This window comes from Lolium rigidum, chromosome 5 (genome assembly GCF_022539505.1).
Source record: "Lolium rigidum isolate FL_2022 chromosome 5, APGP_CSIRO_Lrig_0.1, whole genome shotgun sequence".
NCBI classification, from domain to species: domain Eukaryota; kingdom Viridiplantae; phylum Streptophyta; class Magnoliopsida; order Poales; family Poaceae; genus Lolium; species Lolium rigidum.
In genome coordinates this window covers 125,166,287-125,179,036 of record NC_061512.1, presented here as the reverse complement: position 1 = coordinate 125,179,036, position 12,750 = coordinate 125,166,287, and the positions used below count along the sequence as shown (strand labels likewise).

The window sequence follows — 12,750 nt, the reverse complement described above, 5'->3', positions numbered from 1 at the left end:
ACACTAATTAGTGCCCAATATTCTAATCTTGCTTGCCTATCCATGCAACATGCAGATTTCTAGGGCTTACTCAATCTGTATTTACAGGCAGGAGTACTAATGAGTGTCGTTCCCTCCGTATTCTTCTTCGCGCCTACGGCCGGACGACTTCCTACTATGTGTACGCGTAACTCTCAGAGACTTGACTCAAAGAGATACCACAAGTAAGTAATCGATCTCCAAGGTTTTGAGGTGAGCTTTCAACTAAGGCAAAAGCAATCTGCTTATTTGATGATTCTTTGGTGCAGTTATAGGCAGATCAAATAACGTCAATGGATCGCATCCAGGTTCCAGTCTTCTAGAGCTCTGCGCGGTCTAGGCAGATCAATTAGCTTCAATGGGTAGCGTCCAAGTCTCAATTACTTCAATGGGTAGCGTCCAAGTCCGCGGCTTCTGGAGCTCTAGAGTAGGCGGTGCCGGCTTGCCGGCAAGGATGAAGATTCTTTTAGGTCAAAGTTCGATTCATATTTTGATTAGTACCTAACGATTAGCGTTGCAACCTTCTATTTTGGTCTATAGAATAAATACTATGAGATCATTGACCGGCTAGCCATGTGCTGCAAGTTATTCACACTTTTCTTTTTTTATGGGTGTTGTACCTAATAAGATTTCAAATACTATATTTCATATAGTACTGTCCAGTAACATGGCGTAAGAAAATCCATTGGCAGTAGGGGTTAGATTTCTAACCATGTGTGTTATTATATTTCCAGGTGGAAATACATTACAATTTGTTGACATGATTGTCCACAAGTACGTGTGATGGTATATGATCGAAAATAAATTACGTCTTTGTTTGATGAATTATTTAAAATCTTGGTATCCTCACCTATTCTTGCTAACAAGTGTTATTTTTTAGTCTCGGACATTTTTTCTGATGAGGAGTGACACCAAGGTAACAGCCATTTATTGGGGCTCCCCTAGTTAGCGGGCAACCGCCAATTTCGACCCGAGCGGTCACTTTCCGACCATCCCGAAAAGAAAATTCAGTCCTTTTTCGATTTTCCATTTCAGGCAAGACGACACACAAAGCGCGGTGGAAAAATGAAGCTGCGCGGGTGGGATTCGATCCCGCTACCTCACGGGCGCGCGCGCAGAATGATAAGTGGACTGACCATCTCCGCTTCGGCAGTTTAGTGTCGTAACTGGAGACGTATACATTTTACGCCAAATCTAATTATTGACTGGGTTCGTTTTAGTCTCACGGGGTGCTCACTCGTCGCGCCCGTCGGATCAAGATCACGCGGCGCCGCGGCGGGATGGCTTCAGTGTGGACCACGCGCACATGCCGACGAATTAAGGCGACTCCTCTCTTCCACTCCGTCCCCAATCCTCATCCCCACCCCACCCGACATCTCAAAGAAAAAATCCCCATCCGCATCCTCACCTCCATGAAATCGAACCCGAGCATCAAGTGGATCCTGAGGTCGGCGGAGGAGAAATGAGAGGCGTTGGTGGTGCAGACCGTACGGCACCGGCGCTCCCAAGGAGAAGGTCGGCGGCCATGGCCTTGTTGCAGTTGTGGGGGAGGGAGGAGCGATGCTCCATAGGTGAAGGGGCGGCGGCCATGGAGGATTTGGGGGTGCGCGGTATTGGAGTGGCACACCCGTGCTCAGGAGGCGAGGGGCGGCGGCCATGGCGGCGGTGGGGGTAGCGCGGATGCGGTGGTGGCGGATGACGGCACTTATCCCGAACTGCTGCCCCGTCGCTACGCTCTTTGTTTGCTTCGTCCTCGCCGATCTCTCTGTCGCCGCCGCTGTCATCTCCGACCTCCTTTCACGCTTGTCGTTGACATCCCCATCTTAATGCTTCATGCAGCATTCCAGGTCTGGACGAACTCTAGCCCGACTCCGGGATCTTCAACAACGGGAAATGGCCAAGCGATGGCAGATGCTGGTCCTGCTGGGAAGGCTCCCAGCGGCAAGGACGAGGATGACTCTGTGATCTAAAGGTGGGATGTGTTATTTGCTTTTTTTTTTTACATCCTCTGATGTCTTGAACGAACAATTTCCCTGCCCCATTCACTATAAACTGTAGCTTTGTCACACACGTGATGTATTTTTTAGGCTATTAATACATCCTGCATATAGGATACTAGTATAATGCTTTACTAATGGGATGTATTTTTTCGGCACTTTAATACATCTTTGCACATAGGTTCTAGTACAATGCTTTTTACTAATAGGATGTATTATCTAGGCAATTAATACATCCTGCATATAGGATACTAGTATAATGCTTCACTAACTGGATGTATTTTTGGTAATTATATACGCAGTGTTTTATTCCTTTCTTGTAATTTTTTAGGATGTAAATTGGTGTCAGTAAATACATTCTGGTGTGATTTTCTATTAGCAAGAACATGTATAGGATGTTTTTTATATACATGTAGGTTTTGAATCGTTTTTATGAATTGGCGCAAAGATGGACCAGTGTTGGTCCCTGCATTCCTTGTATCTTCATGTCCCTGTTTTGCTAGATCCTCTACATTGTTCTGACCATAAACCTGGTCCTGACCATCAACTTCAGGTGTATTTAGATCAGGAAACCAGAAATCCATATCTGCAAACATATAGAAGTAGTTACATTTCCATATAATTTAGCTAGCACAACATTTTGCATAAAGTTTGTTGCAAGCAAACTTTTTACCGTGCTTGTATTTCCTACTTGCTTTTTTCACCTGGTCTGCAATGACTTCAAGCAAAATATTAGCAGAAAGTACATATTGAAGACAATATGTACTTGTGTACAACCCTGCAATATTTTTACATCCTACCATTTTTTCGTTTTATTTGTTTCAACCAGTAAATAAACAGCTACTGAATTTATTGCACGGTTATTTCTTCTTGCAGATGATGAAGACTGATTTGAGAGAAATCATGGCTACCGATTCTAGCTTCCTAGAAGAGAAATTTTACATGCTCTCCTTGCTTTCAGGTTCCCTGGCAATGCAGTTTGGCATTAGATTTTTTGTTCATCTAGTTTATGGTGCGGTCTCACAAACTACTAAAACCTGGTGCTTTTTGGTGTTGGATTGTACTCCAAGAACATACATCCTACGCTGCAGACCACTTTCTACCACTATGTCCTTTTCTCTCATAATTGTTGGAGATCAGTTTTATACATCCATGACAGAATCTGTGGGGTAGCTGATACTGATGCATCGGCAGGCCCGAATCTAGCTTCCTGGATATTCATGTAAATATACAGGTCTGGAGGTGCATGAAATTAGCTGTAACTTTTCATACCTGTTTGCAGTAGATTTAGATCCTGGCACGCCTTCCTATTTTGTTTTCTGTTTTATTTTTGTCTGCCTGTAACTTTTCTACCAAAGAAGCTCAAGCCATGGAGCTTCCAGCCATCGGCGGATGGAGGAAGAAGATGTAGCAGGTAGAGATTCTTTGTTTTTAGTTGCGATCGCTTTTTATTTTTTATTACACATCTGGACCAGCCGGCCGCTTGATCTGGTGTTCCCGTGCGTGGTCTCACGTGTGGACGCGCCTCCCAGCATGCTTTCTTTTTTCTGTCGCCTGTCGCTATCTACTTTTGGCCCCACTTGCTATTTTAGAAAAGATACTAGTTCGGACAGGGGGCACCGCGTAACACAACCTGCTAACCGCGCACCGTGTAGCAACGCCCTACATTTTATACTGTATAATAAATGTCAAACGTAAAATTATGTCCCAACCTCGTTCCAAACTAAAAAAAACTACCAAGCAAGCCGGACGTTAAATGTAGATCGTGCATGCAAGATCAGACGAAATTGTTGCTGGAAGAGAGAACCTTTTATATTTTGCAAATTTAAACTATTTTATTTAAACATAATAATTACTATTTAAAATTCGTGTTCACCAATAAAATTTGTCAAGATAAGATCTTTAAAACTAGCGGTCATGTTGATGGATTTAATTTTTTTCGGGAAAAAAGTTATCACCCCCACCGCATGTTATTTATCGGCAACAAAAATGTCAAAAGTTAGTGATCTCAAAAATTAATTATATTTAGAAATATTTTGACCATATTTTTAGCTCACAATTTATCGATCCTCTACACCATTATTTATCAACCGTAAATGTGAAAAATTACTAGCCCAAAAAGCAAATTCATTATGAATATTTCGGCGAATTTTTTGGCTCATAAATTATCAACCCTCTACCTCGATATTTATCAACGATAAAAGTGAACAATTACCTATCCGAAAAAGCTAATTCATTATGAATATTTTGTCAAAAAATTTGGCTCATAATTTATCAACCATGTGCCGTGTTATTTATCAACAGTAAATCTGAAAAAATACCTACCCAAAAAAAGCTAACTTTATTCTCAATATTTTGACTTATTTTTTAGCTCACAATTTACCAACCATGTACCGCATTATTTATCAATGGTAAATGTGAAACATTATCGATATAAAAAACCAAATTTATTTAGAATATTTGGCTACTTCTTTAGCTCAAAATTTATCAACCCTATGCCTCGTTATTAATCAACGATAAATCTGAAAATTACCTACCCGAAAAGCTAATTTTATTTTCAATATTTTGGAAAATATTTTAGCTCACAATTTATCAACCCGGTTCCGCGTTATTTATCAATGGTAAATGTGAAAAATTATCGACCGGAAAAGCCAAATTAATTTAGAATATTTTTCTACTTTTTTAGCTTAAAATTTATCAACCCTCTGCCCCGTTATTTATCAACGGTCAATCTGAAAAATTACCCACCCAAATAGCTAATTTTATTTTGAATATTTTGGCTATCTCACAATTTATCAACCATGTGTCGCTTTATTTATCAACGGTAAATGTGAAAGATTATCGACCCCAAAAGCCGAATTAATTTAGAATATTGGGCTTCTTTTTAGCTCACAATTTATCAATCCTCTACCCCATTATTTATCAACGGTAAATGTGAAATATTTACCAGCCCAAAGCAAAACTAATTTAGAATATTTTGGCAAATTTGTTAGCTCACAATTTATCAACCATCTGCCTAGTTTTTTTTATTAACGGTATATGTGCACAATTACCTACCTGAAAATATAAAAAGTTACCCGATCGAAAATCTAATTAAGTTGAAAGTGATATTAATTTGAGTTGCAAGTGTATTTATTTAAGTTGCAAGTGGTAGTTCATTTGAGTTGCAAGTGATTTTCTCACCCGTTATTTTTTCCCTCTTAAAAAACAACTAGCCCACAAAAGGGAATTTAAAAATTAGCTCAAATAACATGATTTTGTATACAAAATTTAAAACAAAAAAGGAAAAATATAAAAAAAGAAACGATATTGAAAAAGGGGAATTGCCAAAAAGAGAATTAAAAACGTGGAAGGGAATCACGGCTAGAAAAACAAAAAGTAAAAGAGTGACAAAAAAAGACACTACAAATTAAAAGGAAAAGGGAATCGACTGCGCGGAACTAAATGTACGGAATTAACGCGACCAAAAATCGAACAGATTCGCTCCAGCGAATTAAATTCCCAAGATTTACGGCAGTAATTAACTGACATCATCAAATGCGTAGGGGTGACACAAACATTTTACCAAAAAAATCGATTTAAAAGGAAACAACCGGAAATAAAAGGCAAGAGATTTGCGGCAGCTGGCAAAAATTTAAGGCGCGACATTACCGTCGGTATTAAATACGCCTAATTAGCGGAAACAGCCAAAAAAGGAAAGCACGGATTAGCGTAATTAGCGGAAACAGCCATAAATGGAAATTGACTCGCGGAGCGAGCGCTGTCGCGCGGAAGGCATGTGATCGCTGGCGCGGTCGAACGCCAAGAAGGAATCTCGCATTTATTGACGTTATATATGCATGTACTTCGAAAGGATTTCAATCAATAATATTGTGGTTATCTGTTTAGAGTTTAGACTGTAGCAGCATAAGCATCCTCAGAAAACAAATGGTTGTCATAATACAGTTGGCTTGATACTTGCATTGTTCCTTTGTTGCAAGTACAAATTTCCATGCTGAGAAGATACACACGTATTTTTTGTATCTTAATTATATAGTTTCTAATTAATGAAGATTTAGGTGGACATGTCATTGCATTGGTAGTACTTACTTTTTTTTTTGGCTTTTTTGACAGGCTCAAATATTTGAGATGAAGTGTTGAGGTACTATGGAGATGCTATTGTGGATGTTCATAACCAGTTGGGCAGCATTTGTTGGAGCCATTGATTTTGAAAAGATTATTTTGTGAGGACATACAAGAAACATGACTGATTAAAATGCTATTTTCTTATTGAGTTGGCATAGTCATTTAGGTGACTTTATATTAGTAATACACCCGTAAATTAAAACATTTTGTATTATCACACTGGTGATATTTACTTACCATAGAATTTTTGCAGCTTCTACGAAATAAAAATGGTTAGATATAAATATTTTTACATTAATAGAACCATAAGTTTATTTCTCAGACACATTATTCATTCACATACCCCTTTAGTGTTTTTACAAACTTAACTGTACCGATAGGCCACACTTAGATCAGTGACTTTGCTGTTACCTAGATACTACATGCCTTTAGAAAAACAAGTGCATGTACACTAGATTTTTTGTTTGGCTTGGTAAGGTAAAAATGATATAGAAAAAACATTGCGTAGTTTCAGAGATAATTAGTTATGTTTAAATAATCAATGAAGACATCCTGTTCTATATATGCAGCACCCATCCTAAGTGTGTACATACATATCTTTCCCAGTTTTCATGCATCAAGTTATTTTTCCGAGTACAGCACAAGTGCAGAGAGAGGATCCGATTCGGGGAAAAAAAGGTGCAGAGGGGTTGATGGAGCTTTTATTATGCACCTATTCCAGTATCACACCGTGCAGATTTAACAAGCTTTCAAAACCAGGTAAGTACTTCTTGCTGCGTGCAAGTTTTTTATAGTGCAAATTTGTTTATCAAGATGTGGCAGGCGATATCCTCACTTCATACTTTATTAGCACTATTTTCTGTAGTATTTAGGTTACGTGTGGCAGCAAATCTCTAAATAAGAGTTGGCGCCCCAGTGCAATGCTAGAAACACCCCAATCGATGGTCTGCCAAGCAGCCAGTAACATGGTAAAATAGGCCACATGAACGTGTAAAATATATGCGTCAGCTTGCAACGAAAAGCTGGTCGATCAGGGCAACACATATTCCAAGTGTATGGTATGTAGAGTACATGTTGAGAGTGGATTTTGTACACCCACGCATGGGTGTGGGTGTTTCCGTCACCGTTCATTGTGCTTTGAGATTCGGATAAAAAGAGGAGAGAGAAAGGAATCTTTCCATCTACCATGGTGGGCACGAATCTCAAGGAATAAATGGACGGTGATGGAAACACCCACACCCATGCGTGGGTGTACAAAAGTATTTCCGGTACATGTTCTTATTAAGATCGAAGTGCTACAAGAAGTCCTGGAAATAAACTGGGTATATTATTTCTACAGGATTTGGCTGATCGGTTGTTATCCCTAAGGTTCAAGCAATTATTTCAAGATTTGCTCTTATATAGATAATTCACCCTCTATTATAGCCTGAAAATAAAATTGATTCTATATAGATTCTTTGGTATACTACTTATTTTACTATAAATATCATTTCTTTTTCAAAGCCTTAACAAATATGAGAACAGCGACTGAACATTCCTAAATGCATAAAAGAAAGGATATAGTCACGATCAGGTAAATGTTTTAGGGATTTCTATTTTCGTGCCCTCAGTTCCTTAGTTGTGCTCAGTTTTCCTCAGCTCCTTAGTTTTTCCTCAGTTTTCCCCAAGTGCTTGTTTGAAACCCGCAGAAGGCAGCTCAGACGACAGGATTCCCGTTAAGTTGACCGCTCCGTGCTGACGTGTGGGGCCGTGTCGTGTGGGCCCGCGTCGCGTGGGGCTGGTAGAAAGGGACCGCGTGGGACGGGACGAGATAGCGTTTGGTTGCACGTGAGCAGGAGCCGGGTTTTGTCTCTCTCGGCCATTGGCATTTCCCTTTTAACAGTACCTTTTCTGCCTCCTTCTTTCTGCCTTTTTTCACCTAATTAGTATCAAATCTAGAGAAGCTTGCATTTCTGTCTTTCTTCAATTATTATTTGTGCCTTTTGGTCCTCGTTGTTTGCCCAATATGGCAGCAAATCTAGTAGGGAGCCCAATCTAGTACTCCATCTAGTCCATATGTATGTAGTTAAATCTAGAAGCAAATCTACGGGGAATGTACGATAAATTCACAAGGTCATATAGTAGAATAGGGATAGATAATATAGATAATAAGCCGCATTCAGCAGCCAAACATAGTAGGGTTCGAGGTTCTTCACAGCGAGTACGAGTACCATCATACTAACAACATAACAACGAGGGATCCCTAGCTAACAACAAAGGGATCCCAACAACAAAATGGAGGAGGCAGCAGCGGCACGAGTCCAGGACTCCGCCTACCCCATCTGCCTCTGCCTCCACTTGTTGCTCCCCTTGGGAGCCTTGGGCTTGAGCGGAGGCATGCGCCCGCCGGAGATCTCCACCCGCTGGATGCTGCGGAGGTGCATGCCGAGCGCCAAGTGCTTGGCGCGGAAGGAGTTGGGGTTCACCGACGCACCGACCTTGGGGTTGGTGTGGCCGATGTTCTCGGCATGCGTGAGGACGCAGTTGAAGTCAGTGCCGCCGAGCCTCCTAGTGCAGAAGGGGAACCTATAGACACCCTTGGCGACGTCGAGGTAGGAGACGTACTGGCCGACCTGCGGCCTCCGCGGCACTCGGCGAGTCTTGACGTCATGGTGCTCGTCGTCGCCGCCGACGTCGCCGCCGGATGCACTGATCCATATCAAACGGGAATTTATTAGTGAATGAGTTGCAAACGTGCATGATAACAAAGTTAGGAAAAACGAGAGGCAGCCTCGGTTAGAGTGGACACGATTATATGTCTACAGGGACGGTGTAAGCGAACCAAAGCTCATGCACAACAGATTTGTACACGTAAATGGTTCGCTGAACCCTCCCCGTAAAAATCTGTGCCCACCGATTCATCATAGGCAAAGAAACAGATTTCAGATCTGAACTTGAACACATTCCGGATTATTTGCAAATTAAACGGTTGATATCTTTTGATTCGTGCATAAAATAACTGATTGAGATCCTATGATTACTTGCATAAATTAACCGATTGAGATCCCATTATTACTTGCATAAATTAACCGAACGGCCGAACCCCAAATCTTAAACGAAATCAAGGAGGGATCAAAGCAAAATGGAATAAAATCGGCGCAAATATTAGCCCAATAGTCATCCATCCACAGATCCATCTACACCAGCACAAATAGGGTTCAAAAAGGAATGGGAAACAAAAAAAGGAAGCAAACCGTAGTTACCTCGTTCCATGGGTCCTCTATGGAGGTGCCGTAGCGGTTCGGGGGCGGGACGTACGGCACCGGCTCGTAGGGGTCCCATCCCGGCAGGATCTGGCCGCGACCGGCGACAGCAGCCTCCGATGCACCGGCGGAGGCGGCGGCGACGTCCCTTGAGGGGACGGCGGCGACGTCCCTTGAGGGGACGGCGTCGAAGAGGGAGGCGTCGTGCTTGGAGCCGACGGCGCCGTGGACGATGGGATTGGCATTCTCCTTGTCCATCTCGCCGGCAGAGGAGAGGGAGAGGGAGAGGGTTTTTGCTTTGGAGAAGATGATGGGACGTGAGAGAGGCGGCGTTGCGTAGGCGAGTGAGAGTGACAGAGATAGTGGGAGGAGGCGTCTATAAAGGCAAGGGGTGGTTAATGCGACCCGCGTCCTACGCGTCCACCGCTGCACGTCTGCACGTCTTGGACTTCTGCAATGCACCACGCGTCCACGATTGCACGTCTTCGACTTCTGCACCGCGACCGGCGTCTACGCGTCAACAATTGCACGTCTTTCATTTCTGCACCACAACAGGCGTCCTTGAGTCCAACCCTGGAAATTTAGATATACTCAGGTATAACCTCGAGCATTATACTAGCATTTTTTGTGTGCTCAGTTTTCCCCTTGAGTGCTAATACTGGCTAGTGCAATATGCTCAGTTTTACCCTCAAGTAGTTGGTCAACAGACAGTCAACAAATGGGATTAACTAGTTAAATGAGTCATTTAATGTGCAAAAATTCCGAAAAATAGTGGCACATACTCATGGAGTCTTTACCACAAATTGCCAGTTCTCAAAACATAGATAAGTCATAGATAAATCAAGTTTTACCACAAATTGCCACTTCTCAAAGGCCTTCTCAAATCACCAAGTAGCTATGAAGGTGCATGGTTTTCCACAATAAGCCCTTCCCAAAACAGCTTTCCCCAAAACATACTTTGTCTAAATGAGGCCACAATTCTCACACTCATGTATATTTGTACTAGTACAAATGCCCGTGCGTTGCTACGGGACATAAATATTGTAATGAGTCTCAAACATATCTTATTACGGGACATAAATATTGTAATGGGTCTCACACATGTCTTATTAGGACCTTCGTACACTTCAATCATCAGTATCCAATTCTGAGCTAAAGCCTAATACTACTATTTTACAACATGCTCATAATTTTTGGCATTATCAAGACATTTTACAACACCTTTGTTTATCTTATATGTAAGGTGTACCTCGAGTATTCGCCCCTCCGTCCCTCCCTCCTGCATGTTCCACATCATCACATTTCCACTTAGAATGCTCCGCCATTATTTATTAGCCTGTTTCATTCCAATGATTCTCTTACCACCAGCAGTGTTCATCATGTCCCACTTGTGATGCTCTCCCCATTATTCATAGGCTTCTAATTTTAACGATTCTCTGATCTAGGCGATATAAACAGTATTCACCCACACCTAGCATGACGTATAAGCACAAAAAAAAAAGACATACACAAATCTGCAAGATCGTGAATACTTTAGAAGATTGTGTTTCTCAATTATGTATATTTGTTTTTGTTGAGCAGAAAAACCAACATACCAGACTGCACAATTAGAACGGTCAAGCAATGTCCACTGAAAGTTGTGACAGGAGAAAAGTTCATTATTCGCTCGGGGACTGTATCAGCAAACAGAAGAATCACCCAGATTTCCTAAGAAAATAGAGAAAGCCATACCACTGAACTGGATTATGTTGCTTCGCCACTTAGCACATGTTCCTATGTTTTCATCTTCTACTTGAAGTACTCACCCGGAAAAAATGTAATAGTTTCCAAAACGAAAAGGTTATATCATGTGAATCCTTTGTGAGCTCTAAAGACCATCTAACCTATTTAAATTCTTGCTTTGGTTGTCTTCTAATTAAAACATCTGCAGCTTGCTCGTGAGCGCCAGTCCACCTTCTAGCTCTCATTGGGATGTTTATCTTTCACGCTGGCTCCATTAACTGCAAGTTAATTAGTCAAAAACAAGTCTTGCATTTATAAAGCGATTTATAGCTACGGTACGATAGGAAATCAATAAAGTAACACAGCGACGACACCACAGAATGTCAGACATTATGGTGTTAAGCACGACAACGAAACAAACAAGTAATTGGTATTGGTGTTGCAAAGTCATGTGTGAAAATTCTTTAGCACGGACTAAGGAAGTCTGAAGTTAAGAGCTGAAAATATTGTTTGTAACTGAACTGTAGCAATACTATAAGCAAGCTACAAATTGTCAACTATTTTCTATGGGAATGATTAACTCTGGAATAGTGGAATATCGAACTGCAGCAACTCTACTAACTTATTTTAGTGTCATACAATTCCTTTCTTGCAAGTAGTCATGTTCCAGTATTTTGATACATGACCACATGTTACAGTAAAGTATTAAGAGAAACTTTGAAACTTTCAATACAATAATACCACCGCGTGTGTTAACCATCCAGCAACGTTATTTATTGTGTTATAGTCAAGTTGAAAGTAAAGTTCAAGGTAGGAAGCTGTTCAGAGGTTTTATCAGGTTTACTTCTCCATCTCACAAAGAGTGAACAACAACAAAACCAGTCATTTTCCCTACGGTAAATTGGTAAAAAAGCAGTCATGCTAGGAACGGTATAGCATAGAAGGCTGCATATCAAAAACAGAAGACAGGGACAGAAACATGTTTTAATATTTCAGAACTGACATACATCACAAGCAACAAGATAACAAGAAATGTAATAGAAGTAACTTGTGCAGCCTTCTATGCTATACCGTTCCTAAAGATCACTTAAATCTCTATATAGATGCTCTAACATGAATTGGAAAAACAATCACAAATGTTATTGTAAACCTGAAATAGTAGCTACAAAGTGTTATTGGATAGTTGTGCTAGGTAATGAAGAGGGCAAGCACGAGGGTGTAAATCTTCACTATCTTTTCACGCAAATTATTTTCAAACAAAACATTAATAAGGATTCTTAGAAAATAATAAGGATTGCTGATTCTATCTCCATTGCTGGTTAAAAAATTGCTAGAGTGAAAAGAAAAAATCACTCACCTTGAGCTTCGAGAGCTGAGCGGGATCAGGAACAGGAGCAAGGGTTGATCCACCATGACCTGGTTGAAGAACTCCAGCGCGTCCTTGGCGTGCAGCTTCTTCATCCTATCTTCGCCATACCTGCCCCCTTGTCTCTCCATGGCTTCAACGACAAGCCTAGGATTTCGAAACACAAACACCTTGGTATGGTAGTAGATAATGGTGATGTAAGCCTTTATATCCATTGGTTCCTGTCTTCTATAGTTCCATCTGATCTTTTGCCCCCGCGCACAAACACATATGCTTGTTC

General features: G+C 41.1%; 1 long non-coding RNA gene across 1 annotated transcript; it reads left to right on the top strand.

Moving 5' to 3' along the window:
• The first annotated feature begins 1,582 nt into the window (after positions 1 to 1,582).
• On the top strand, positions 1,583 to 3,284 carry LOC124655181. The gene is made up of 2 exons (XR_006988596.1): positions 1,583 to 1,990; positions 2,892 to 3,284. It is a non-coding gene; the product is annotated as an uncharacterized LOC124655181 (long non-coding RNA).
• The last annotated feature ends 9,466 nt before the right edge of the window (positions 3,285 to 12,750 follow it).